A 24,313-nucleotide genomic window follows, 5' to 3' on the forward strand; every position below is an offset into this window, starting at 1 on the left:
AATTTTTTGTCCTTGTTAAGAGAATAAAATTGATTTATATCAACTTCATCAGCAAGATGTTCAGAAGCCTCTGATACAACAGCACACCATAAACACAGATTGGAACATAAAATGTTCATTTTTGTCCCTCAAGCTTTATTTCTTGACAGTTATTCTTGCTTGTGACTTAAGCAGTACTTTTGTGAACAAATCTCTGGCTTAGGAATCTCATGCTGCTTTTGATTAAGTATCTGCTGAATAATGTTTTCATTAAGAATCCTAAAATGTGAAAGATTAAGAGAAGTGATAGGGATGTCTACAAGGGCTATCTTTACTTTGTCAATAGGAGCTATCTTTGCTTTGTCACTTTTTATCTCAGGAAGGCACGTGTAGTCATGCAATAAAGGCAGTGTACTTTGCATTGCTGGCCTCAGTCATGCTCACATTTTCCATTGTCTTTTTTCTGTCCTGTTAGCCTCCCAGTTGCATCATTTATTATTAAGGAGGTTTGGGGGCTGCAAGTGCCCAAATCTTAAAGCCTGAGAATCTTAACTAAGATCTCTTATTTCCACTCATAAAGCCAAGTCCTGCAACTCTTACTTTGAAAGACTCTTTCCATGGCCTCATTGTTTATTTACCTCAGCTCAGTAGTCAAAACATACTTGTACACACAAAAAAATATCTGAACCAGAGACCACGTCTCACACTAGGAAGATCATCAGTTTCCTTGTCCAGTCTGAAAGGAAAGGTGTATGTTTCCTCTAGTTTTGTTTTACCTCTACAAACATTAAAAATAAACAAATAAAAAACTCTTCTCCTCATAGTGTGGTGATGAGTAGACTTCCAGTCTGACAGCATGGACTAAGGTTTGGAAAAAGAGATCCTTCCACTGCTCATTTAAGAAAATGGCCCTGATAGTTCACATTTTGCTATTTATGCAGTCCTTTATATCCAGATAAAAGCAGGTATAAAATGCAATCAGTTCAGTCTTGTTCTCTTACATCCGCTTTGTACAAACATAAATCATGCATGAGTTGCTTAGTAGGGAAGAATCAGGTCTGATATCTATGTTTTATGAACTTCAGTAGGTTTCTGTGAGGCAAAGCTAAGCTGGCAGGAAAAAAAAAAAAAAAAAAAAAAAAAAAAAAAAAATCTGAACACTGGGGAAAAAACATGGTACTTAAGGAACTCCAAACACGTAATTTTTGCAATCTGTTGTGTAAAGTATCTCATATCTCATGAGCTTAGTCAAAAGCGATCTGAAACTTCACCTTCCCACACTCTCAATACATCATTAATACTTTCTGTCCTGGGACAATATTAGCCACCACCTTCCTTGGCTCCATTCCCCATTACCAGAGTTAAGAGCATATGAATTTGCTGCAAAAGTCCTTTGCCTTCTCTTTTAAATATGTGACACAGTAAAAGTTATAGTCATTCATTTCCTGGAGGTATGTATGACCACAGTCTGTTCTGCTTCTCATGCATGCAAAAGTTCATTTTGAAAAGCGGGCAAGGAACCAGGGGAAATGAAAGGGGAGGAGAGAGTCTCAGCCCTGCTTCGGTGTCTCTTTCATGGAAGTTGCTGAGCTTCATCACATTGTTTGAAGAATAAAACAACATGTATGTACCTGCTCCCAACCTTTAGGAAAGAGAGAAATTCCTCATGGATATGATTTATACTCATTGCGTAAGCTTTCTTGTGGTTGGTAAGTCAGTAAGAATAAAGATGGGGTGGAAAAAATGGTTTGAAAAAGATGTTCTGTGTTGTAGCTCACAGCTTTCATTGTGCTGCAGAAATCTGATTGATTTTCATACTTCACTAACAAGGCTCTCTGGTGAGATGGATGTTAATCTCCACAGACTGTTCTTCCCCTGGAAAAAAGGAAAATATTCCTAGAAGATATTTTTTAATGAGCTATAAGAAGCAGCATATTCTTATCTCTGCCTTATATTAAAATGAAGGCAGCCAACTTGTTAAGACTCTTTTACTGTACGTGTTAAAGTGAAAAAAAAAAAAAAAAAAAAAAAAAACATTCAAAAATAAGGAGTGCTTTCAGAAATATTCTTATAGGTTATTGCCTTTTAATTCCAAAATTTTCCTTCTGGCTCCCCTTCCACTCCTTCCATTTCCAGTGCTTTATTTTTGTTTCCTCTTTGAGCTGCACATGGGGAAGGAGGACAAAGAAGGTCTCAGAAGACACTGGTGACAGAAGCAGTGGCACTTTCCCACCACTTCCTTGCTGGTTGCTCAGTCCTCATCACATGCACACATGTACAAATGGAACTCTAGTCTTGCTTCATACTTCCTTTAGTAATTGGATCTTGTTCCTTTATTTTTCCATGCTAGCCATTACTTTTATGAATTTCTTGAAACTCTCCTGAATTTTCCTGAAATTCTCTTGAATTTTTAAAACCAGTCACTTTCATGGATGAGGGCTAAGATTCTGTAAACTTTGGTTTTGTTGATTATCTGTCATACTATGTACCTGATCAGCTTTCTTTATTAAAACATCACTGAGGTTAGTGAAAAAAAAATCAAGGTGGTGGCATAATATTCATCAAGCCCTTAATCTTCTCCTTGAAACAACTCCTCTTGTTGTCCCTCCTCCTGGAATAATACACTTAAATTTTATTGTGTCATTTAGTTAATGTTCAAACTTCCCCCCAACAACCTGTTTTACTCCTGAGACTAACCCTTCTTTTGTTCAAACCTAGATCTTCTGTCCTAGCTAAAATGTATTTTCAAATTACAGAAGTTATGTGGGTCTTCTAAAGGTACATCACAGCCCTATATTTGGTAGAGTAAAAGTATATGGTTCTTGTGCCACTATCACTCCCTCTAATGAAACATTGTTGACAGACATAAGTTGACATACAGCATGGTTAGTACAAGTGACAAGGTTTGGGAACAGGCTTTCTGGTGGTATCTTGTTGTTCTAGCAGTTCCTCATGGTCACCATGACTACCTCAGTACCATTCAGTGAGAATTTCAAGGTGGTGAGATGGTCCCAATGTATGTGAGTAGAGGAAGTATAAAATTCTTCTGTGATCATTTTCTGTCTCAGACAGCTGCAGTTCTACTTTTATTCTTTCACTGTAATTTGAATTACAGAGAAGCTTGCTTTGGGAAAACTAATTCAGTGCAGGTGTAAATGCTTGGTAATAACAGAAGGTAATAATTCTAACTATGAAAATGTGGTGTTGGGGAGAAGGGAGAAGCCATATTGCTTGAATGATATGAAAGAATCAAAATCTATACAGTTTGGGGCCTGTGAAAATAACTCAAAAGAAAAATAATTGTCTACTTCAAAAGTGTTTCTGCTGTGTGTTACTTCTTATACCCTTTTCATGTAATATACTGATATTTGTACTATCTTGATACCTTGGCTGTAGTTCAGGACTCTCACATACTAGGTGGTATACAAGCAAAGAATAAGCATGCTCTTCCCCATGGTGTTTACAATGTGCATTCAAGATGAGACAACAGTTGGAAAGAGACATGCTGGGGGGATATAAGACAGTGAGGCAGTTCTGATCAATACATGAGGCAGTGATCTCTGCAGTACCTAATTGATGCTATGGCTTTGTGAAGCAGTACAGTAAAGGAGAATTTTAAAAAGGTTTTGAAAGTGTTTTCAGGCAGTTCTAAAGTTTTGAGAGAAAGCTTAGAAAGAGATGTAAATCTATTACATAGAGTAAAATCCATAAACGAGGAGAAGATTTTTGCATTAAAAATCTCTCTGTAGTGCTAGGGCAATGCAACAAGCATTCTGAACTCAGATATTCTCCAGCTAGGACCAATGATAAAGGACCTGGGCATAATAAATTTTTAAGGCTTGAGAATTTTACAGAACATCAAAGGTTACAAAGGATGTTCATTTCAGCTGGGACTTTCTGTAGAAATCTCAGTCACCTGCAGAATACCTGAAAAGCTCTGCAAGCTCTTATTCCTAAAGACAGGCTGTTATTACACTCTTGGTTCTGGAATTTCTCTGAAGTATGTCCATGAGTCAGTTTTCTTATGCGTAACCATAAAATGGGAGAAATAGAATTCCATTGTCAACCAGACGGGCAGATCTCTAATTCCAGAATAAGGGTTTTAGTGACAGGAAGTGATAAAAATGCCTTGACCAGTTATATAAAATGAAAAATGTAGCTGAAAGAATTTGGACATGCTTTTTGGTTAAGATAAGAAAGAATAAACTTTGCCATTCAAAGTGGCTGAAAATACCACCATCAATATATATGGTATCTACTTTAACAAAGTCGAAAACCATATGTTAATTTTAAGCAGATAAAAAAATAGATAATATGCCTTTTACCCTCAGCAAAACACTATATTTTTATGGAAAATGTGCATGCTATTTTTCTCTTATTGCTTATCTGGTTTACAGCTGTGCCTGAGTGACTGCTTTTGGGAAGCTTAATTTTATAGAACAACAACAAAAAAAAATCTCACCACAGATGGTAAGATTTCATGAGTCCTTTCTGTGCAAGCTATAGGACAGACACCACAAGAAAAAGACACTCTAACTCTTACAGTGTTGAAGGGTAACTTTAAAAAGCCATCAAGCTCAAAAAAATAAGAAACCTTTGTTATTTAAAGTCATAATTAATATACTTCTGCATTAATATTTACTCCATACTGAGATTTAGTTATCAGTTTATTCAATATCGGTGTCACATTTTCACCTGGAAACATAAAAATGTGGACTAAGACTTCTAACTTCAACAATAAATTGTAGAGTTGCTGACAGTACTATTGTTATCACAGAAAAATTGAAACTATTTTTCAGTTAATGCTTTAAAACAATTAAGTTACACTTCTAAGAGTGGTTTCTGTTTGTTTTGTCTGTTTTTTATTATTTTTATTTATTTATTTATTTATTTTGCTATGGGATAATGTCAATTTTTTCCTACCATACCTATTAAACTCCTTAGAAGTAATTAAAAATATTGTAAAGAGAAGAGTGAGAAAAACATTCTTCTTATAAAGACAGATATTTATTCTGCCTCTTTGAAGCTCAATTTAAATGTGCTTTCTGTGAACAAAAAATAAAAAGCCTATTTAATGGCTTCATCAGGGAAGATCAGGGAAGAATTTTTATTTCTGACAGAAAGAATTATAGCTCATCTTTTCTTTAATAGGAACAGTAAGTAAAAATAATTATTCATGCATGCTTGCCATCTCATTAGGCATTTGATGTAAAAATCTCTCCAATAAAAACTTTAAGTAGTTTTTTTTTTTCTCTTTTCTTTTTGCAAGGTAAGACTGAATAAGGTTTATTATTTCCATTAGGACTTAGAATTTGATTATTCAATCAACCTACTTCTATCCAGGAAGTCTCTTATGGTCCATTAATTTAGTGATGCTTATTGGTTTGTGCCATGATTGTTTAAAGAAAAAAAAAGTTCTAATTAAAATAATAAATAAATAAATAAGATGGTTAGTTCCTTTCAGCTTCCCTTTCTTCTCAGTGTTGGGTCAGTTTTGCAGCTAACCTCACAAGCAGAGGAGGGGGAGAGTTGTAAAGAACAGAAACAAGCCAGAGGAGCCTGTGCAGACTGGTAGTCATCCTTGAAGAAATGTCAGTTTCCTTCCTGATCAAGGGTAAATTATTCTTTTGTTTGTTTCTTCACATTTATACAGACTTTTTTAATAATCTCCAAGGTTTTAAAGAACTACCTTGGAAACTGGCTTGTTTCTCTTCCCCGTGGCTAAAGAAGAGCCTACAAAGGGGCTGTAATAATACTAGGGGTGTTCTTTACCTGCCAACTTGCAAATTCTTTATTATCAGTTAAGGTGGACCAAAAATCTTTATGAGGGAGGACACATAATCTTTACTTAACATAGCTGCAAGACAGGGCTTAGGCAGTTCCCTGCATGCTGACTTGTTTTTTTAAAGGTTCTTGAAATGTCTAATTCTTGAAAAACTGATGAGTCCAGTATCTAAGTAATCTTGCAGAACTGTTCCACCAAGGATATGAAATGCAGAATTATGGATTATACAGCCTTAACTCAGTAGGCTATTTTTGTATATTAATAGCAACATTTGAAATATCCATTTATAGGTACCATTTATTAGGTAGAGTTTATGGTTGCTGAATGCTGAAGGTTTATTTCAAGGGAAATTGGCTGCATAGCGCTCACCATAACAGAAATTTTGGGAGTCCCTCCCTGCAGTGAAAACAGGAGATATGAGACCTCCTTCTGTGTCTTGAGATAAAGCAAAGCCTTTCTACCATTTGAAGTAAACATGATGAAGCTGCTTGTAACTTCTGTTGATTCTCTGAAGTGTAGGATGGAGATGGGGTGAGCAAGTGGCATAAAGGAACTGCTGTGGTCACCCTCTACTTGCCTGTTATACATGTCCAGGGTCCCTTTAATGCAATTTAACTGTTTCACTACAGACAAGAGCTGAATAAATTCGGAGGTATAAAATCAAAGTGCTGAAGACTATATAAACTCATGTGACCCATAAGCACCATAAGAAAAATTTGCTGAGTTCAGAAAGGGTTTAACTATGATATTTTGCTATGTAGGATTGCTGCATAACCTAAGGAGTTAAACAAAGCCTAAGTGTTAATGATTAACACTTTAAACAGTCAAAGTAATTAGCTAAATTAGCACTTTATTCCTGATTCTGTGATTACAAACATAAATACATAGACTCACCGATTTTAGCTTATTCAGTGACCTGCTTGGTTCTGGAGGAACCTGAACAGAATATAAAATAGTAATTCTAGAAGGGGGACTAAGGGGGATTCTTGGTTGAGGGGAAACCAATTTTGCAAGTTTCTTATAGTGTATAGCTTGTTTTTTGTTGTTACTATTAATTTTGTTTTGTTTTTGTTTTATGTACTACACCAGTCTTGTCCCTGCTTAATTTTGATTATTTTGGAAGATAAGCTTAAACATGGAAGGGAAGCTGTTGTTTTGAAAATCAGTATTTGTTTTAGTGCCTTTGTAAAGCAGGACCACAGTCTTCTCTTTTTTAGAAAGTCTGCAACAGTCAGTCCTTCTGTATTCTGAATCAGAGTTGGCTTTCTTGATTTAATTAGTCCCACGTCCTTCTAGAGCACTTGCTCACTTGATGGTGTCACTGAAGCTAAAATAGAGACTATCATGATTTCTAGTCCAAGCATTGATGTTCAGGCTATAGAGGTTTCAAACATTGTTGACCCAAATCAAATTTCTACTTCTAATGTGGCATTGAAAAGGTGTCAGATTTCACCACTAACCTTTGAAGCTGATCTTGTATAAGAATGAATCTTCAAAGCTTCCTGAAGCTCTGTAAAGAAAAGTCATGGTGTTCTGATGAGCAGTTAAGAACAATCTTGGTTGAAGATCTGATTTTTTATTTTTATTTTTATTTTATTATAATTATATTTTATATTATATTTTTATTTTATTATTACTTTGATTTTTTATTTTATTTTTTATCCTTCCCTGCTTCTTTTTTATTGGTATATCACTAAGTTAAAGAACTAAACTGTAACACATGAATTTTATCTATGATTAAGCAAAATATTCATTCTTTGGCAAATATCTTAGTTTCCATGCAAGTGTATATATATGCTAAAATTGTAGTTGTCATCAAGTATGAGAAAATGGTATGAAAAGAATGAAACATGTCACAGACCCTCTATCACCAAAACATTTTTTATCTTTTTGTTGTTTTTGACAACCTGAGTTTTGTTGAGAGTTAATGGTATGGGTTTTTTTTATTGATTCGTTTATGCTTGCTTAATGCTGGTGTTTTTTAGTTACAGCTGAAGTGTTTCCTGTGTCAATGAACCAAAATTGACATAAGCAGCAAGACTGCAGTCTCCATCTTTCTTAGTCAATGTGTCTCAGCTGTGGTCTGACCAAAGAAGTGTTAGGAATGACAAAGCGTTTCTCATGACTGAATCTAAAGCATTAGCTGGGAGTTTTTATTAATTCTCCACAGAGTGATGTAGGTGTACAGAAGTCAAACTTTCTTAATGCCCCATACAAAATATATTATTAAAAGCATCGTAGTTTATCAACACTGTTTCCAGCATTAGTCATTCTTCATGCATTTTGCATACAACCACTGCACAGCCAATTGGATAGCTCATAAGCTGGCCTAGTGCAAGTACACAACAGAGAAATTCTTGCCAGAGCTATGCAAACAGTAGGCTTCTGTCCAGATCCAGATAAAGTGAATTATGCTGAGTCTTCACCAAGCTCCTGGATACTCTCCTTTGTTCCTTCTCAGGAGCCAGCTGCAGGAGGCTTGATGTTGCATTTAGCTGAAAAGGCTTCATGCAAGGTTTGGGCTTCATACCAGAGCAAATGCTGGCATACTGCTTCTTACAGGGGATCCTAGTAAAGTTGCCTGCCTATTTCTAGGCACTTATTTGTTGTTCTAGCCATGATGGGTTTTATTAGAAAAAACTTCTACCTCACGTGCCACATTTTGCTACTGAGAGTGTTGACATTTACAGTACCTCCTGCTCCTTTACCAGTATCCTGCCAGGCCAGACAAGGAAGAAGCTTCTGCTTAAATTTCCTCCTCCAGACACAATTTAGATGCTATTAGGTTATGAAAAAGTAGAACCAGATTTAAAATGCTTTGATTTCAACATCTTTGCAAAACTTTCTCTCTCTCTCAAAAATAAAAAATAAATAAAATAAAATAAAGTGTATTATGTGAAACCACAGAGGTGAGCAGCTGCAGTCATGACTTCAAAAGGGTGATGAGGAACATGAATGCATGAATCAACAGTGGGAGCTGAACAAAGCTATGGGATAGGACTGGAAGTGACTGTTCCTTCTGACTAGCTGTGTTAGGAGAGTTAGATTTTCCATTAGCTAACCTCTGAGGATTTTTAAATGTAGGTGAACAGCTTGTCTGCTGTGCAGTATTTTTTTATTTTATTTTTTTTTACATGAACCAGGTTGTTTTTTCTCTTAGATGGCTGGACAATAAGGCTTTTCTTGCTTCTTCAAGACCTAGTAGCTGTATGTAACTCCTGCTGAGGTTGGTGACTGATGTCACAGTGTTGTAATGTCAATGATTAAAAAGATAAAGAGACCTATCTGTGAAACAATACACGAGGACAGTTAAGTCTGCTGAAGCTTTTGAAATTAAACCATATGTACTGTACACTTTATGGGAATAGTGCTTATTTTAAAACCCTTCACTCCCCAGAACAGCATGAGCAATTTATTTACAGGCTAGCATGATGTTGTACCTGTTGCTTTTTAGACAGAAGATCAATGAATATGAATAACTTGAAAAACTAACAACCTTTTGATGCCCACCGTTGGGGAGAGCCATAGAATTGACTTTGCACTGAGAGAATCACAAGTATATGTCTTTACTCATTACTGATGTCAGTGGGCAGTAACTAGGTAGCCATATTTGAGAAATAATGATGCTTTATATAACCATTCCCACCTATAGTGTCAAGGCTCTAGACTTCTTATAGCTTATTTATGTTTGATAAGTTAAAAAAAAGTTGTCCCAAAATGCTTCTTTGTTAGAAGTAAACAGTTAGAACACCTTTTGGCAATCAATACCTTTCTCTAGCACCAGATGAGAGACAAAATAAAACCTATTAAGGATGCATGAAAATAAATTGGTTGCACATCTCTATAGTTGTAAAACTGGCCTTTCTAACAGTGCATCATTCTAGGAAAGCACCCATTATGGTCTGGTACCATAAATTAACCTACCTGTTGTCTTTCATTTTTTATGAGTTTTTCACTTAAATTGTTTCTTTGGGATTACTGTTACTGATTTCATTGAGATCTGCTACATATTCAGCATTTTCAAAAATTTCTGTCTATAAAGACATTACTTTAGAAGTGTTATGTTGGTGTAGAATATTCCTTCCAACCACCTTTGTAATAAGGTGTAAAACATAAAAAATAGATAACTCATTTAAAAATTATTTCTCTTAATTAGTATCTGATATTCTCAACCCTGTTATAATATTCTAATATGATTTTGATAGGGCTCCATCCATATAAAATAGAGAAAATTACTATATGGTATAATGACAGAACTCATTCTGCCCTGTACATTATGGGATATTGCACTGTGTTGTAATGAGCTTCACATATGCAGTAAACTAATAAATTTTAATTGGAATGAGGGATACACTGGGGAAAAACAACGAAGAAAATCTTGTTCTACAACAAAACTATAATAAAAGGTAACAAAACAAAATATGTTGATTGTATTTCAGTCTCACTGTCAACTCTCCTAATTCAGCAAGACTCCTAACAAGACAGCAAAGCTGCCTGCTCAATTACATGCCTTGGAAAAGACACTCTTTTGTGATTCTGCATGTGATTAATTATTATTTCTTTGTTGCATATTCTGTCAGTGTGTTCCCAGGTGCATTTTAGAAGTGAAAGGGGAAATCCTTGCTTTGCTGAAGTCTGTTGGAATTTTGCCACTGGCTTCAGTGAGGAAGTGTCACTGATTTCACCAGAAAAGCACAACTGTCATATATAATTAATGAGATCTTCCTTTGACTTTTGCTAGAACATACACATCCCAGAATGTATAAGGGTTGTGAAAATAGGGTTTGGATTTTCACCATAAATATAATAGCTAGCAGGAATGCGTGATGAAATTACAGTCAAGCAAGACAACAACTCAGATGTATAATCCAGAAAACATCAGGTAGGTACAGAAAGTAATATTGTGTCTGTATGTAGCGTAAATGAGGCTATTATTCAGGATTCGAAAGAGCTGTTAAAAGCAATGGAAAAGATTCAGAGAAAGGCTACAGGAATAAGAGGCAGAGTTAAGAGCTTACCCTATTTTTCACCTCCATTTATAGTATAAGACATTAAATGACATATACCTACATGAATGTTTCTGGAAAAGTTATTTGTAGTAGGTAACTGTCTCTCTCTCCCTCTCTCTCTCTCTCTCTCTCTATATATATATATATATAAGATAGAAAGTAGTATCCAATACTTTTAGAATAGAAACTATTTTTAACACTAGGAATAATTAGCAATAATTGACATCAGTGATGACAAAATGATTGTCCAGGGAATAATGTTGGTCATTCAATCATTTGAAACTCTGTTTCAAGACGGATCCTTTCTAAAATGTGGACTGTAGTTTAAAAGAACTAATGAGTCTAACATGCAAACTGCTAGATGGCCTCCTGGTGTGCTGGAAGTGTGCTAGGTAACCATGCCTGCAGTCTCTTAAACTAAGAGACACATATACATTTTGGTTTGTTTGTGTAACATTTTCTACTTTTAAAATACTGTATTTTGCAAACCATTTCTCACACAAAATTATCCCATGGACTATTTGAAATTTAGCTGTTCCATCTTCCAAAGTCTCTACACCTGTTGTATGTGATGCTATAGGGAATATCTAATATTGAAATAATTATTTGGACAAAAACCATAAATTTAATTCTAACATTGATATTCAAAAAATATTTTAACATTACTATACCCATATGGAAACAGCTTCAGTTTTGAAATGGTGTAAAACGGTCAGAAAAAACTTCATGGGAAAATATTTCTGAAGAACATCATTTTCTCATTACCTAGTTTTTTGGGAAAAAAAAAAAAAAAAAAAAAAAAAAAGTAGTCAAGAGCATATTGTTTGGTTGTGTTTGGATAGTCTTGGTTTCATTTGGATAAAAATAAGGCATTATGTCAACTTAAATGACATCCAAGTTTTTGTTTGACAGAGAAAACATCAGCTATTTTTAACACATGGTAATCTGACACATCCTGATTTTAAAAACAAACAAACAAAAAATCCAGCAATTGAATGCAATCTGGACTTAACATTAGACTGGCATGTATTATTTATTGAAGTTAATTGCATAAAATGTTCTGCAATTGTGCATATCAGTAAGAAATATTAATAACTATGTCATAGTTTCAGATATTACAAAGCCTATCTAAAAGTCATGCAAGTATAGATTTTTATAAATCTTTTAGAAAGAAGTACAGCCCTTTTTTCTTCTATGAAAATAAGAAAATAGCAGCCTAAATTGTAAGAAAATAATAGACCATAAAAATATGGATGGCAGTTGTTTTAGGATAATGGTGTCTGGAATACTGTTGGATTAATTGTTTTGTATTGTTATGGTTATAGTTATTAAAATACTGTAATCCTTTGGAATAATAACTTTTAGAGAGATCTACGGGACAAAAGAAATAGTATTACATAATTATTTTGTGCATAAAAGCATACTGAAAAACAGCAAAAACTAAATGAAAATTAAGAAGATTTAAAGATTTTATTGCCTAAGAAGAGTGTATGCCTTTCCTTTAAAATGATTTCTCATACAATCTTCGCAAATTGTCTTAGAAAAGCTTCCTGGCATTATAATGAGCTTATCACTTTTTACTAGACAGTGTAAGAATATCCTCTATAGTGTATATACTGTCCTGTACACTCTTGCTTTGTTCATCTCTGAAGACAGCAAACAATGTATTGCTACAGAAACACGTAAGACCACTCTTTTGAGAATGGGAATTGAAGCAGTATCCCTTCCTTCCTAATGAACAGATCATTAAAAATGCATGAAAAGCATTTTTTTAATTTCTTTTGGAGACCTTTCTCACAAGCAAATGAGGTAGGGTTTGTTTTTGTTTGGTTTGATTTTAGTTTTTTGATTTTTTTTCTGTACATGACAAGAAAATTTGTGAAAAATATCTTTGTTTCTCCTTAAAATTTTACAGCCTGAAGGAGTAACATTTAAGTGTTTAACTGCTTTGCAGAAGCTTGTATTTTTTTCTAAGAGGGAAATTTTTCTTCATGCACTTATATTTACAAGACAAACTAGCAGCAGAAAGAGCATCTGATACAAGAGAGAAACACAAAATAATCAATAGGAGAGGAGATGAACTAGGTAAATTTGATGCTTAGTGAAATGTTATTCCAAGTAGTTTGCAGAGCTCAGCAGAATCAGGAAGGCCCACTATTAAGCTGTTCTAATTAAATGTGAAGTGCTGTTTGTTGCAGTCACATTCGAACAATGCACTCCAGGTAAAATCTGACCTGATCTTATTTATTTATTTTGCCAAGTTTTGTTTGAATACCTAAGTTTAAATTTAATATTTAAAAGAGTATAAATTTAAAGAACTAAAATTTAAAGAGCATATTTTCCTTCACTGTATGCACAGAGATGAAACCCCTGCACACACAGCAAGAAAGCAGTGTGTTGTGATCGCCCCGGGGACCCACGCAGAGCCTAGTCACAGCCCTGTCTGGACGATGCCCCACACTCAGCTGCCCCAGTAGAGCATAATCCACTCATAATCATGGGTGGCCCACTTCAAAGAGGAGCAAGAACACAAAAGCCGTGTTAATCTCACAGAACACTTCTGAAAATAGCCACAGCCTGGTTCAGTTATCCTGTTTCCAGCAGTAACTTATTTATTTACTTGTTTATTTATTTATTTTGCTCTTCTTCTCCTCTGCCCAAGTGACTTTGTGTTTTTCCACCTGGAAAGTTATGTTTTACAGTTCATTCTCTGGTGAAAGTTGGCTGTCTCCTTCAGACTAAAAGCTTTTCACTTGTCTTTGGAGACTTCACTTTCAGAAACATGTTGGATAATTCCAAATAACAATGACGCTGAGTATGGATATTGCCTCCTGGTTACAATGAAAAGACCTGCTCCCTCCCCGCCACCACTGAAGATCACTCTGTGCTTTTCTGTTTTGGCTGAGATGTGGTCATTCTTGTTCCTCTCAGAAACAGTAATATCCTTGTGAGAAATTCTTTTAGCCCTACTAAACTGTTTTTTTTTGTTTGCTTGTTTGTTGGTGGTTTGTTTTGGTTTGTTTCATTAATTTTTTTTTTTTTTTAAATTAAAAAATGCTCATGGAGATTATGAAAAAAAAAATATCTTTAAAAATTAAGTCAATTTCAAATCTGGCTTTTTCCTGCTGGCTTATATTTTTACACTAACCAAATTTGGAATGCTTTAATAGGAAAAAACAGAAGGATAAGGCCTTAAGAGATGAAATCCTGACTCAGGAAAAAAACACAAGTTGTTTTCTACCCTTCACGTTGGAATTACTCATAGGCTGAAAGGAAAGAACCATGGGTTCTTTCCAATATTTCTTATATCCAATATTGCTAGTGCATTAAAAAAATAATAATAATAAATAAAATAAAATAAAAATAATAATATTAATTAGAAATTCATCAGTTCATTTAAATGCTTGTTTTGATGATTTTTTGAAATACAACATTAGACCTTGAATTTCCATAGTGTTGTTTCGGAAATAAAATATTTTGGACAGAATATAAATTAACATATTTGAGTTATTTATCACAATGCTATGTTTTTTAATGGATAAAAATATTTTTCCCTAACTTGTAGTGATTTTTTTCCCTTTGGAGAGCACATTCATCTTTATACACACAAATATATAAATGAATATATTTGGTACTTTGATCGGGCTGCTCAGTTTCTAAACTATACAATTTTTTAATCCAGGATGTAAATCATTGCAGACAGGAAAAAAAAAAAAAAAAAAAAAAAAAAAACCTCTTGTTCAATCCTCCATTTTCATCATTGCCGTACCTTGTATGTTTTAAATATGTCACAACTTTTCAATGTCAGTCTGGCAGTTTCAGCACAGTAATGTCACTGATTGCTAACTATGCAATAATAAGGTTTGTTTTTTTTTTTGTACTTGCATTTTCAGAGTTACACCCATACCAGCAACTAGTAATACTTCACAATAGCTTGATAATGTCTGTTCCTCTCAACCCAGAGCCATGTAGCTCATAATTTATCTTAAATTTAATTCATTATTCCTTTAATTTATTTATAGAACATCTTCATTTTCATCAGTAAGTAATGACGATGGTAAGGAGAAAATTCAAAACAATATGTACACCTTGAAGTAATGAAAATGTGAATCCAACTTCTCCAAAACTGGACTTCATATTTTGTTTCTACTTACTCTAACTCTCTACTTTCTCTACTTACTCTTTAAGAGTCACAAACAAAAAGCATTTGCAAATTCTGTTTTATAGTACTTTTTTTTTTTTTCCCAAAAAAATTTAAAGTCCAGAATGTAAACAAGCATCAAGTACAAATTCTACCATAAAGCATGAAACTTTCTCAAGTTTCTCATTTTTTCTGATATCTCATGCTGAAAAATTTGGGAACTTTAAATGTATACTGGAATTATTGCAGGCAAATTCCTATTTGTAAGTTGAGACATTCAGATATGATCATTTAAAATGCATCAAAAGAAGCATGTCCAGCAGGTCAAGGGAGGTGATTAGTGGTGGTCTTGAACACTAGTTTAAGGGTTGGACTAGATGATCTTTGAGGTCTTCTCCAACCTGAATGATTCCATGATTCCCCACTATTCTATGAAAAACAAACAAATAGAATAAATGGATTATCTTACTTAAAGGATACCATGGCATGTCATAAATGGAAAAAAAAAAAAAAAAGAAAGAAAAAAAAAACTTATTTGTAGAAGAAATTATTTTTATCTCATCTCTTTTACAAACCGCAATTGTACAGATGTACTACTTTTTTTGCTGTACAGATGAAACAGCATATCCATTATAGTTCCTAGGCTGATTAGGGTATTTGATTTCATGAATTCATCATTCAAATTTCAATACACAAAACCTCTAAAAGATTGTATTACAACTCATATACTTACACAGAGTATGAAATAAACTGCATTATACAAATATTTAAGTTTGGGGTTTAGGGAAAGATTTTTAGCTAATGAAAATGGTTTTTTTCTAGAAGTACTCCATAAATCAGTTTAAGTACACTTTATTTAAAAACAGACTATTTTAATTTTGGTTATATTTCTTTGTAAGCCCATCTGAAGTTCATCTGAAAATATACTGTTTAAGCACAGGCTCAGTTTGTCATCTAATTCTGCTTAAAATAATGCATTAGTAAGTGTCATGACAGCCTGTGACTGAGTGCTCAAAGATACTTCACTTAGTGCAATAGTCATGTTAATTTAAGCATGTCCTCATGCTTGAAATCACAGCATAACATTGTGACTTAAGACCATAACACCACAGGACAATTCAGGCCATCAGGGACTTGAGGAGGTCCCCATCTGATCTCCTGCCCAGAGGAAGTTCCGCCCTGGGATCAGATTTCTATTTTCTGTACTTCTTTTACAGTTGTATGTTTAAGGATAAATCTTCTCAAGAATATCAGGTCCACAAATATCTTACGTGTTAGTGACTAAAACATAAAGTGTTAGTTGCTGTAAAAGTCTGAAGTGAAGATTATTGTACAAGAAATTCTTCATATCCATAATATTTTAACTGTTCTCTGTCAGTGCCATTTTCAGTTCTAATCATAAAAACTTTTCTTCTTGTACTCTGGTAAGCCTAAGGCTTCTTGTGAAGCCTAAGCAAATAGTTGTTAGATATCCACTGGAAGAAAATGAAGTGCTCTGTTACCACTTATAATGTAGTTTACTTTTTTCTGTTGAGAGGCATGTAGCATTACCACCCACACAGGGTAATGATCCAGTACCTAAGACATAAACTGGACCATTAACTTTGAAAGGATCTAAAATAGGAGGGCTAGGCACAGCATCTCATTTTAGATTCAGTCTTACTAGATTTTGTTGTGGTATCATCTGTCTGTAGTATTTTAACAAAGGGGTACAATGTAGGGGTTTTACACATCACTAAGAGCCACGTGTACACTCAGAGAAGATGAAAAAAATGAAATTGGTTTAGGGAAAGTAATTCAAATGGTTCCCACACATTTCAGATTTCTAGGTTTGAGGGAGGCAAGTGCATGGGCTAAAGTCCAAATTCCCAATGAGACACACTCACAGATCATGGTTATCATAAATTCACAATCTACCATGACAGAAAATGAAATACAGGAACATGAATGTACAAGTATATATATCAAGCAAATATATTTTGTTCCATAAAGCGTTCCTCAAAACTAGTTTTTAACAAAATAGGACTTCTACTATGCAGATCTCTGTTAATTTATGAAATCTTAATTGATATCAAATAAGGGCTATCTGTCCAAGTAATTCCCCTGGAAAAGGTCTTCCCCAGAATCTTCAGGGATGGCTGACTAGGGACAGATGTCTCTGATAGCATTAGAAAAAGAGAAAGAAAGCATGTGAGCAAGAGAACATGCTTCAATTTCTTGTACAAGTGAGGAGAATTACACCTGGCCTTACATTCTGTGGTGAGTGGAGGGGAAGAAATGTCCCTGTTATCAGGTTTGGACCTGCTTGCTTTCATTTGCTCTCTCTGCTGTTGCATCCGCATATTATACTAGAAAGTTTACTTTGGTTCTGATGGAGTCTTTCTAGATTTACATGTGTTAATAGATATGGGCTGTTAACTTAAAAACTATTTGGAACAGTACCAACAGAGATTAAAAGACTTCTATTAATTTTCCCATTGGAAAAAAAAAAAAAAAAAAAAAAAAAAAAAAAAAAAAAAGAGAGAGAGAGAGAGAGAGAGATTCCAGACAGCCATTATCTTGGAAATTCCACTCAAAACTGGATCATCAGATCATCAGGTACTTGGAGTTGTCCACAGGAGGAGACTGCATTATCTTGCCTGGGAGGAGACTTGTATTCCCATCCCATGTTCATCACAAGCATTGCAATCCCTAAGCTGGCACAGGCGTGTCCAGATGGCACATAAGCCCTTGAGACTGCCAATCAAGACCATCTATTCTTCTTCATTACTAGCAGCTCCTGCCCAGCTCACCCTTAGGCATGTCTGGGCAAACCTCACTGTTGAGCATGTGTATTTCTGGATCTGCTCTGCATCAGACAGCATGGCTGTGAGCCAGTGGATTGCCTGGGTGCAGTCTGGAAGATCTGCACTGCAAAAGGCTGAGGCCTTTACGGGACTGCAATTTCTTGACTGAAGCTTTCAACAAGGTAACCCATTTAATGTCTGTAAAATAATGCATAGTAATGATTACTTGCTTAGGTGTTGCTGTTAGCCTATCTTGCTTTTTACTAGGGTGCATAATGATATATAGTAGGATATAACACATTAAAGACATCTCTGTAATTTTTTGCAGACTGATAACTTCAGTTATCAGGGTGCAATAAGACTAGAAAAATATTTTGTAGACATACAGTGCTCTTCATCCAGCGTCACATAAGACATGAATATTGCACTAAATGAGTTGAATGTAAGGGAGTAGCAGCAAGGCTCACTGAAGGATTGAATGCCATATGCTTGCAGAAGCTTCAATGTCATTTAGTGCTCTGTGACATACAACTGAAATAAGAAAGAGAAAATCAACTTATTTAAGTAGCCTATGTGCATATTTCTACATTTTTCATTGAACCTCTAAGCCTCTGATGCACCGCATTCACCTGGCATGCAATAAAGAACATAACATTAGCTTCATACGTTCAGTCTCAGAGTATTTGTGCTTCAGGTATTTAAGATTTCATCAATTTATCCATTTATCCTTGTTGCCCCATACCCTGACTTTTCAAATAGCCAGGACAGCTCTCCTCAATGTTCTTTATGTAGGTTCTTACAATATTAAGATGAAAGGGGAAAACTGGGAGAGAAATTTATAAGTGATAGAGAAAGAAACTTGCCACATGATTTGGAATAAAAAGTGTTTATAAAAAACTGAGGTTAATGATTAATCCCTCATGTGAGAACACTGACATTTCTGCATATTAATTAGAAAAAGGGGTACATACTTAATTATTTATCAATTAGTGGAATAAAATTCCAGCTGAAAGAACTTAGTAGTTTGTCATGTGAAAACATAGAACAGTATAAAATACTTAGTGACTAGAAAGGGTAAATGTTTCCTTTTTATTTCTGTCCATCTAATTTTTTGTGTTTCTTAGTTTTGTTTCCTTTCTTCACTTTCTTGTGGTCTGTGTGGCCTGAATTAAAAGAATTGTGATGGTGATTTGGTAAAACAATGGTGGAAACAAATGAAGTTATCGAAATGCTATCTGTATCTGCATGTTTCATATTTTTCATGCAGCCACAATGCTCTCATGAGTTTGAGAAGTTCTGTTACCCTCATTTGCTTCATAGGGAGCTGAAAACAAACAGCTAGATAGAAGCCCAGATTCAGATCATGACTTAAGTTAACAATTTCCAAAGATTCTAGTGAGAGTTAAAGACATTAGTGTCTTTGGTAATCCAATGTATGTGATTTACCAGGGAAAATCCAGATACCTGTAGCAGAGCAAACTGAATTCCAGCTCTTAAGTCTTATCTGCCTGCTTAACAAATAGCATGGTCTTCTTAAAGTAAGCCATCTGTTCTTTCATGATCAATGTACTCAGTTTAAACAGTAATTTAAAACTGAAAAACAACCATAAACATATCTTGAAAAAATTGTACCTAGAAACTGTTTATAAATATCTACATATCTGATGCTTTGTAATCATAGGAATTGAATAACTTCTTCAAATTAGAGATACAAAAATTTTATAACAGTTCAGTAAGTAAAGGTCAGGAAGAAGCATTTATGAGTGTTTTCCACCTGCATTTTAATACAAGGGAAACTGAAATCAGGAAGTTGCTACAGAATTTAACATTCCTGCTGAACTATATTCCTTCAAATTAGCTTGATTTTGTGTGCTAGATAACACGTAGGTTTCTGTGTCTTCGTGGTGTAATTCAAATGACTACAGCATAAATTAGGTAGCTGCTTATAGCCATATTTGCAAAGGAAAAATAAACAAATAGACTCTTTACCAAGCTTTGTATCTGAAATCAATCCTCCCAATTTAACTGACATTGAAATAATTGATTTTACTGATTTCTCCCTGAAGCATAATTATGTCCCTTTTAACATCTGTCTGTGTACTCCACTAGTAGAACAGCACAGTTCACAAGCAACGTATCCTCTTTCAGACAGAATACCTCTACCGAAATGGCTCTGACTGGCACAAATTAATGAAAAATTCTAGTTGCAAGATGTGGAATTGAACATTCCAAGAGAGACCTGCAGATTGTTTTGCTGAACTCACTCTGATGCAATCTGCTTTTACTGATACCTCTGATGAAGTGTAAGTTTAATCCTCAAATCCAAGGATAGCCAATGGGTTGCCCATAAGCAAAGTCAGGCAGTTTGGTTCCCCATTCTTTCTGGGAGAGGACTGCACAGCATGCAGGCTCTCTGAGTAAATTTCCTATCCCCCAGGGAAAGAAGGATAGATCTGAGAGGAAATACTGATTAACAATGCACTTTGTATTGAAAGCAACTCAGAAGATCAGGTGGCAAGTCTACACTGACACAGTGCTGTGGGGCAGCGTCTGTGCCAGGCTGCTGATGGCCTTTCTTTGCTTTGGGACTGGAGAAGGACACCCAAGGTGTGCAGTTTGGAGGTGCCCATTTGGTTCTTTGTGCATGAAAAATGCAAAGCTATGCTTTCCAGAGCTGGAAGTCCTGTAGGGTGTCAGCTTGGCTTGGGGTGATTGCATATTGCCTCTGTCATGTCTTCTAGTACTTACAAGTGCACATAATATCCACTTCTCTTCTCTGCTTTCCCTGGATAATACACCGCTGGCAGATTAAAGAGATGAAAGAGCCCACAGACCTCTGCCTTTCCATCTTCCTCACAACCCAGTACCCTCCATAGAAGCCCACTTGGTTTCTGTAGCTCTTCTACTGAGCCTGTTTTATAGTCACTTGGTCCACCTCACTTGACACTCGACCCAAGCTTCTTCAAAGGATCAGAGACCTTGTGGCAGTCTACATCAAAACAGGAATGATTTTGAAATCTAATCAAAGTTAACAACATATTGATCCCTCCCTCTGCTATCACTCATAAGAAAAAGGCATTAGCAGCACTCAGTCTCCAGCTGACTGAACCAGCATTTTATCACAAGTGATGAAGTAACTCTGAAAGAAGGAAGAAGGGTAAGAGAATTCTGAATACATTAAGTAACATGAAGACTGGGTACAGAAAAGAGAGGGCTTTTTTGTTTTTCTTTAATTCCATTGTTTTTAAGTAAGATAGTTGCTAGAAGCAATGTAATGTTTCAACGTTAATAACTGCTAATGTTTCATATGCTTAGCAGTGCATTTATAATTTAAAATTAATTTTGAAAATCATGCGAATTGATATGATGAGTTCTGAACTTGTGCAAATATTATATTGTCTGAAGTGATAGGTAATCCGATACATTAGCTATATTCAGTTAAATGTATTTAACTGATTTTTGAAAGTGCTTTTAGCAAACTTCAAATAGTGCTTTTAAACTTATTTTTTCAAAAATTTTCACATAGCTCAAGTAAACAAAATTCCTGACTTTGATTTAGATTTCATCTGGATAAGTCCTCAGTGATTTCAAACATGATTTATACTAACATAAGTGCATTCATTGAAGCATTTAGGATCAGTCTGGATTTGCAAAGATTTCAGAGAGATAATGGTCTGCCCAAGTCTGTGAATTGCAAGTGTATAGCAGCCTATTGCAATGTTCTCTTGGCTGCTACTGGAGTTCATGTAGCAAAGCTTTTTGGAAGTGTATACTTTAAATGAATAAATAACTTCCTGTTCCTCCAGTGAGCGGCTTCTTTGCTTATCCCTATTTTACCTCCTTTCTAAGACGTGAAATATACAAACTAGGATTTGATCTTAGACTTTCACAATGAATAATAAGCAGGTATGTAGAAAAGTGTAAGATGCACACATAGGAAGCTGTATGATCTTGGAAGTGTGAGTTACAGGATGTGGATCCTCATAAGTTCACTGGACATATTATCCAGTGTTCAACTCTGCTGCTCTCTTAGACAACATCAATTTGTCTATTTCTAAATTAATATACACTTAACCCTAGGATAGATTCATGTGAACTAGTAAATACTGGGTATTTAGCCTGTTATTTAGCAACGAATAGTGGTGTGGTGTTTTTTTTTCATCTTCAGATGTAGACCTACCTACTTTTGATAAAGAATACAACTTGATTTCTAAGCTCCTCAATCATTTTTGAAATGCCTAGACACATTAAAAAATAGTAGAATACGGGATTATAACCTGTTCATAAATAAAATCTATGAATTAAAAATGTAATCTAACTGTAGTCCATAAACCATACAATTTTACTTTAATGACAATCATTTTAATGACAATCATTCTGAAATAATGTTGACATTTATGTGTTCAGCCTATGTGGTGATTTAACTTGTACTGTATACAATGTTTTCTAAACTGAGGATTTGCTATTGTATGTAAAGAACTTCCTATGGCAGTTCATGCTCTATAGCCTTGATACATTCTTGTCAGACATATTTCAGTGTCCCTGAAAATCCTAATTACAGAGCAAAGGTGAAAATATATGCCAAAGGTGAAAATATATGCATAGACCTTTACACATACATGCTCCATACTCACCATGATTCTAAGTACTTATTACCACAATTGTTAGTGTGTAATCATTTGATGTGCTTGAATTTGATTATTATAAGGTTACAGAACTTTGCAGGCCTCATTAAGCTATAAGTAATGGTACATTATTGGTCATTTACTGTGCTTATTTGTCCACAAGGGAAAGAATTAAATTCTTCAAAAATGTACTTTTATCTGGCATTTGGAAAGCATAGCACAAAGGAATCAAAGTGAGCCATCTTGTAAGACACTGCAGCAGGCTGTAAATGAAGTGGCTGCCTCTAGGCCCAGTAAGATTAGTTTTCTTGCATGCAAACATCTCATAATATGATATAGCTACTGCACCTAGACTTCATCAAATAGGTAGATAGGATGGTAGTAATTAATATTTCTCTCTTTCAGCTTGAGAGAAGATTCATATCAGTATCTATGAGATCTGTGTTTTCCAGAAAGCCACGGGATGAGCTTGGTCCCATTCCTAAGTGAGGTGTACAGGTGACCTAGCAGACCTGCATAACTTGTAGGTCCTATCTGGAGAAGAGTTGAAGTATTTGCATGGAAAGCCTGAAGAGGAGTTGAAATTTGATCAGTGAAAACCAATGATAAGTTACCAGGAATCTTTTGCCTTTTAAAAAGATTGTTTCAACTTTTAATCATGTCACGTGGGCACAGTTTACCTCTGCTATCCACACTGGAGCAGGAGCTCTAGGCATCTGCAGAAAGGCACGGAGTTCATGGTAATAATCACAATACAAAACTCAGATTTTCTTTCATCTTTGCTAAATCTGCAGATGCTTTGGAGCACATGTACTTCACTGCAGTTTTCTTTGAGCCCTCTTTGGATCTACATTGCAGAGGTGTATAGGACTGTATAGGTTGTTAAACACAGTTTTGAAACATGGTTGTTGTGCAAACAACCAAAAGTGTAAGGCAATATGACATGTTTATGATAGTTACATTTTCCTTTAAACAAACTGGATATAGCAATGGAGATCAATGTACAACTTGGGTAATTTTTTTACTCTTGAACTGTGTATATTTAAAGAACATTTCCTTTAAGTAACTGGATTCCCTGAATAACTTATACTGCTGTTGTGTGCTATACTCTGATCTAGAGTTATAATGAAGGCTTGTGATTTGTCCTGAATCATGCTTGACTGGATGATTTCTAATTTTGTGTAGTTCTTTTATTTTAAAGCTAGATTTTAAACTTTAATTAATGCATAACTTATTTAGATTTGTTTCATACCCCTCCAACCTACATTTTACCTTTGTCTTAATGCTTCCTTGTAACTCCAGTCTTTGATAGGAAGCAGGCTGTACAAGACAGATGTATGCAAATTTTCCTATTTTCAGGACAATGTACACCTCTCTTCCTTATCAACCACTTGAATCTCTATGCACTTAGGTGTTGTACAATGCTATTTCACATTTGTCATGAATCTTCTGACTGACCTAACATTCCATTCTAACCAATCCATTTCCTTCCACTAACAGTTTAACAGCCTGCATTAATTGCATTGGTGCTATTTGTGAAAGCCAATTAGACCTCAAGGTGCTTGATAGGCTTCAGACAGTTTACATCCATGTCAAAATTTGTAAATGTAAATGTGTTTCAAACTCCAACGTAATATTAATTACAAAGTTTATTTCTTAACTGGGTTGTTCTTGGAACTCAAATAGCTCTCACACACACTGATATTGTTGGTTTTTTGTTTGTTTTGTTTGTTTGTTTGTTTGTTTTTCCCCTCTGATACCTTGCCATTATGTGCAAGCACTTACTTTCTCTTTTTTTTCATACTGAACATTAATTTTCTTCTGTGAACTTCAGTGCCATGGTCTGAAAACTTCAGTTAGAATTCATCCATTTCCTCCCTTCTAAGCCTCCAAGATATCTCATAGGATGCCACCAACACAGTAAACTGTCATTCTGCTGTATTTCCAAATCCCTCCTCATTAGAACCCAAAATGCATTTAAAAGCATT

The 24,313-nt window shown here is 35.0% G+C and overlaps 1 protein-coding gene across 11 annotated transcripts in view; it reads left to right on the plus strand.

Moving 5' to 3' along the window:
* LINGO2 (leucine rich repeat and Ig domain containing 2) overlaps positions 1–24,313 on the plus strand; it is a 673,216-nt gene that overhangs the window by 417,036 nt on the left and 231,867 nt on the right. The window contains exons 7-8 of one of the 11 annotated variants that reach the window (XR_004746011.1): positions 5,461–5,593; positions 5,889–7,325. The exons of 9 other annotated variants lie outside the window; for them this stretch is intronic. The gene's annotated coding sequence lies outside the window, so the exon portion shown is untranslated. Of the gene's footprint in view, positions 1–5,460; positions 5,594–5,888; positions 7,326–24,313 lie in introns of those variants that run through there. One more of the 11 variants, XM_035309317.1, reaches the window with a different exon arrangement.

Source organism: Oxyura jamaicensis, chromosome Z (assembly GCF_011077185.1).
Source record: "Oxyura jamaicensis isolate SHBP4307 breed ruddy duck chromosome Z, BPBGC_Ojam_1.0, whole genome shotgun sequence".
NCBI lineage: Eukaryota > Metazoa > Chordata > Aves > Anseriformes > Anatidae > Oxyura > Oxyura jamaicensis.